This window comes from Nothobranchius furzeri, chromosome 11 (genome assembly GCF_043380555.1).
Source record: "Nothobranchius furzeri strain GRZ-AD chromosome 11, NfurGRZ-RIMD1, whole genome shotgun sequence".
NCBI classification, from domain to species: domain Eukaryota; kingdom Metazoa; phylum Chordata; class Actinopteri; order Cyprinodontiformes; family Nothobranchiidae; genus Nothobranchius; species Nothobranchius furzeri.
This window is the reverse complement of record NC_091751.1, coordinates 4,459,336-4,465,159: the sequence shown is the minus strand read 5'-3', so window position 1 is coordinate 4,465,159 and position 5,824 is coordinate 4,459,336.

The following is a 5,824-nucleotide window of genomic DNA, read 5'->3' as shown; positions in this document are numbered from 1 at the left end:
ATAAAGCTTAGTTTATCGTACCGTTATGAAATTTGGTACACTTATAGTACTCAATAGTCCGCACAGAAAAGTCTCTTGCAAGCATGGTCAATATCAAACAGGAAGTCGGCCATTTTGGGTTGAAATGGCGATTTTTTTGCAGTTTTGGCCGTTTTTAGGGTCCGTTTCTGATTGGATTGCTCGATCATTTTTTGCACGATCATCTCAAAAATTGTGTAAAATTGCTCAGAAGAGATGGGCGAACAAAATGAGACAATAAAATTGACTTTTCGTAAATACTGAAGGGGCGGGGCCAGGCCTCGAAGTTTGACTACTCGCCAAAATTTTTTAAATTGCTATAACTTCATAACTGAATGGAATAGAGTTACCAAACTTACTGTGGTCATTCGTCATCACCTCACAAAGTAAATTGAATGGTCGCATGATGACATCACACAAGCCCCGCCCCCTCAGGACCAAAAAGGTTAAGTTTTACTGTGAAAGGTCCCAAATTGCCCCATTTCACTAAATCACCACAAATTTGTAGCTGGTAACTCAAGACAAGTGGGGGTTGCTTGGCGTCACATTATGTGAGTTTTCGGCAGAGGGCGGGGCTGTGGCGGCGCGGCGAAGTCAGGCGTACCACCGTGGCCTTACGTTTGCCTCCCATTTCGTCATTTCTAAAGATATCATCACGAAACTTCTTGTGAGTGATCCTAGTCTGGCCCCCCAAAAGATCTGATGTGAACATCCGGTGGGCGTGGCCTATTTTCTGAAATAGCGCCCCCTAGGACCATTAAAACTGTCAGCCCCAAGCCATGCTTTGACTGAGGATTACGAAATTTGGTACACTAATGTGGTGTCTCAGGACCTACACAAAAGTCTCTTGGACCCAAGTGCAAAGTCGCACAGGAAGTCGGCCATTTTGGTCCAAGTACGCGATTTACTGGTTTTCGCACACCTTGTTTGGAGAGTGATGCTCCGTCGCCCTTTTCACCAATCTCCTTGAAACGTCTGCTATATACTCTTAAGACAAAGAGGAAAAAATTCAACCGTCGGATTTTTCAAAAGTTTAACGGTGTGGGCGTGGCTAAGCCTCAAACTTTGACCTGTCGCCACGCCACTCATTTTTTCACAGCTCCCTACTGGACTCCTTTTACCCAATCAGCAGGAATCTCTGGCAAACAGCAGTAGACAACTTGAGGTCACTTGGTATCCAGTACTGGCAGGTTTCAAAAAAAGGCGGGGCTTCAGGAGCATGGCGAAAATCGCCATCACGCCATGGAAGTATGTTTGCCTCTCATTTCTTCAGTTATCATGATATCGCTACGAAACTTCTGGTGCGTGATCCTAGTCTGACCCCCAAGCGACATAGACATCTGAAATTTGTGGGCGTGGCCTATTTTCTTAAATAGCGCCCCCTAGGACCATTTAAACTAATAGCCCCAAGCTATGCTTTGACTGAGGATTACGAAATTTGGTACACTAATGTGGTGTCTCAGGACCTACAAAAAAGTCTCTTGGAGCCAAGCGCAAAGTCGCACAGGAAGTCGGCCATTTTGGTCCAAGTACGCAATTTAGTGGTTTTCGCACACGTTGTTTGGAGAGTGATGCTCCGTTGCTCTTTTCACAAATCACTTTCACACTTCTGCTATATACTCTTAAGACGAAGGGGAAAAAATTCAACCGTCGGATTTTTCAAAAGTTGAAAGGTGTGGGCGTGGCTAAGCCTCAAACTTTGACCTTTCGCCACGCCACTCTTATTTTCACATCTCCCTATTGGACTCCTTTTACCCAATCAATAGGAATCTCTGGCAAATAGCAGTAGACAAGTTGAGGTCACTTGGTATCCAGTACAGTTAGGTTTCGAAAAAAGGCGGGGCTTTGGGAGCATGGCGAAAATCGCCATCACGCCAAGGAAATACGTTTGCCTCTCATTTCTTCAGTTTTCGTGATATCGCTACGAAACTTCTGGTGAGTGATCCTAGTCTGAGCCCCAAGAGAAATAGACAGCTGAAGTTTGTGGGCGTGGCCTATTTTGTTAAATAGCGCCCCCTAGAGCCATTAAAACTGTCAGCCCCAAGCCATGCTTTGACTGAGGATTACGAAATTTGGTACACTAATGTGGTGTCTCAGGACCTACAAAAAAGTCTCTTGGAGCCAAGAACAAAGTCGCACAGGAAGTCGGCCATTTTGGTCCAAGTACTCGAATTAGTGGTTTTCGCACACGTTGTTTGGAGAGTGATGCTCCGTCGCCCTTTTCACCAATCGCCTTCAAACTTCTGCCATGTACTCTTAAGACGTAGGGGAAAAAATTCAACCGTCGGATTTTTCAAAAGTTGAAAGGTGTGGGCGTGGCTAAGCCTCAAACTATGACCTTTCGCCACGCCACTCTTTTTTTCCACAGCTTCCTATTGGACTCCTTTTACCCAATCACCCATAATCTCTGGCAAATAGCAGTAGACAACTTGAGGTCACTTGGTATCCAGTACTGGCAGGTTTCGAGTAAAGGCGGGGCTTTGGCAGCATGGCGAAAATCGCCATCACGCCATGGAAATACGTTTGCCTCTCATTTCTTCAGTTATTGTGATAGCGCTACGAAACTTCTTGTAAGTGATCCTAGCCTGAGCCCCAAGAGATATCCATAGCTGAAGTTTGTGGGCGTGGCCTCTTGTCTTAAATAGCGCCTCTAGGACCATTTAAACTATCAGCCCCAAGCCATGCTTTGACTGAGGATTACGAAATTTGGTACACTAATGTGGTGTCTCAGGACCTACAAAAAAGTCTCTTGGAGCCAAGCACAACATTGCACAGGAAGTCGGCCATTTTGGTCCAAGTACGCGATTTAGTGGTTTTCGCACACGTTGTTTGGAGAGTGATGCTCCGTCGCCCTTTTCACCAATCGCCTTCAAACTTCTGCTATATACTCTTAAGACATAGGGGAAAAAATTCAACCGTCGGATTTTTCAAAAGTTGAAAGATGTGGGCGTGGCTAAGCCTCAAACTTTGACCTTTCGCCATTACTTTACTTGACTTAATAACTCCCATGTGCATGATCAGATCTTTTTCGAACTTTGTCTGTGTGATCATTGACCATATCTGTAAACAATGACAATGTGGACAGCTGACATCACCTAAGCCCCGCCCCCTGACTACAGGAAGCCTATTGTTTTATGGTGAACTGCCCATATTTGTCCCCTCTAATTTAGTCAACATGAAACAAAGGTCATGCACTGTCTTCATGATGCTGTATTGACCATTCAGATTCTGATAGCTTTCCAGAAAGGGAGGGGCTTTGATGCCATGGCGAATTCTGGCGTAACGCCGTAATCTTAATATTCAATTTAATGGTGAGCTCAGAGGGGATGCTGAGTCAGGGTGAGGTGCGGACTAGGAGGCCATTCGCGGTTTCTGGTGTCGGGGTGGTTGACGTTTCTGTTCTGTCAGACGTGCACTGGTGCCCCGGGCTGCCGTCCAGACCGGAGCGGTGCGGAGCTGCGAGGGCCGAACGACGCTGCTTGCAGCTTTAATTAGGCCCGAGCAGCGAAAGCGCTGCGAAGGCCTCTTGTTTTTGCTCTGTTTATTATTATTTTTATTTATTATTCCGGTGCCGCTTTGAATGGCTTTTTGGGGACCTTAACATACCCCAAAACTCACAATATTTTGCATACTTGTCAGGCCTGGTGAAAAATTTGATATTTTAAAGGTCCCAAAAAAATCGCAAAGAAATTGGCTGAACAGCGCCCCCTAGAAAATGAAAAAAAACCCTCTCCATAAAGCTTAGTTTATCGTACCGTTATGAAATTTGGTACACTTATAGTACTCAATAGTCCGCACAGAAAAGTCTCTTGCAAGCATGGTCAATATCAAACAGGAAGTCGGCCATTTTGGGTTGAAATGGCGATTTTTTGCCGTTTTGGCCGTTTTTAGGGTCCGTTTCTGATTGGATTGCTCGATCATTTTTTGCACGATCATCTCAAAAATTCTGTAAAATTGCTCAGAAGAGATGGGCGAACAAAATGAGACAATAAAATTGACTTTTCGTAAATACTGAAGGGGCGGGGCCAGGCCTCGAAGTTTGACTACTCGCCAAAAATTTTTAAATTGCTATAACTTCATAACTGAATGGAATAGAGTTACCAAACTTTCTGTGGTCATTCGTCATCACCTCACAAAGTAAATTGAATGGTCGCATGATGACATCACACAAGCCCCGCCCCCTCAGGACCAAAAAGGTTAAGTTTTACTGTGAAAGGTCCCAAATTGCCCCATTTCACTAAATCACCACAAATTTGTAGCTGGTAACTCAAGACAAGTGGGGGTTGCTTGGTGTCACATTATGTGAGTTTTCGGCAGAGGGCGGGGCTGTGGCGGCGCGGCGAAGTCAGGCGTACCGCCGTGGCCTTACGTTTGCCTCCCATTTCGTCATTTCTAAAGATATCATCACGAAACTTCTTGTGAGTGATCCTAGTCTGGCCCCCCAAAAGATCTGATGTGAACATCCGGTGGGCGTGGCCTATTTTCTGAAATAGCGCCCCCTAGGACCATTAAAACTGTCAGCCCCAAGCCATGCTTTGACTGAAGATTACGAAATTTGGTACACTAATGTGGTGTCTCAGGACCTACAAAAAAGTCTCTTGGACCCAAGTGCAAAGTCGCACAGGAAGTCGGCCATTTTGGTCCAAGTACGCGATTTACTGGTTTTCGCACACCTTGTTTGGAGAGTGATGCTCCGTCGCCCTTTTCACCAATCTCCTTGAAACGTCTGCTATATACTCTTAAGACAAAGAGGAAAAAATTCAACCGTCGGATTTTTCAAAAGTTTAACGGTGTGGGCGTGGCTAAGCCTCAAACTTTGACCTGTCGCCACGCCACTCATTTTTTCACAGCTCCCTACTGGACTCCTTTTACCCAATCAGCAGGAATCTCTGGCAAACAGCAGTAGACAACTTGAGGTCACTTGGTATCCAGTACTGGCAGGTTTCAAAAAAAGGCGGGGCTTCAGGAGCATGGCGAAAATCGCCATCACGCCGTGGAAGTATGTTTGCCTCTCATTTCTTCAGTTATCGTGATATTGCTACGAAACTTCTGGTGCGTGATCCTAGTCTGACCCCCAAGCGACATAGATATCTGAATTTAGTGGGCGTGGCCTATTTTCTTAAATAGCGCCCCCTAGGACCATTTAAACTAATAGCCCCAAGCTATGCTTTGACTGAGGATTACGAAATTTGGTACACTAATGTGGTGTCTCAGGACCTACAAAAAAGTCTCTTGGAGCCAAGCGCAAAGTCGCACAGGAAGTCGGCCATTTTGGTCCAAGTGCGCGATTTAGTGGTTTTCGCACACGTTGTTTGGAGAGTGATGCTCCGTCGCCCTTTTCACCAATCTCCTTCAAACTTCTGCTATATACTCTTAAGACATAGGGGAAAAAATTCAACCGTCGGATTTTTCAAAAGTTGAAAGATGTGGGCGTGGCTAAGCCTCAAACTTTGACCTGTCGCCACGCCACTCTTTTTTTCACAGCTCCCTACTGGACTCCTTTTACCCAAACACCAGGATTCTGTGGCAAACAGCAGTAGACAAGTTGAGGTTACTTTGTCTTCAGTACTGGAAGGTTTTGAAAAAAGGCGGGGCTTTGGGAGCATGGCGAAAATCGCCATCACGCCATGGAAATACGTTTGCCTCTCATTTCTTAAGTTATCGAGATATCACCTCGAAATTTGTTGTGAGTGATCCTAGTCTGACCCCCAATAGAAATGGACAGCTAAAATTTGTGGGCGTGGCCATTTTTCTGAAATAGCGCCCCCTAGGACCATTAAAACTGTCAGCCCCTAGCCATTCTTTG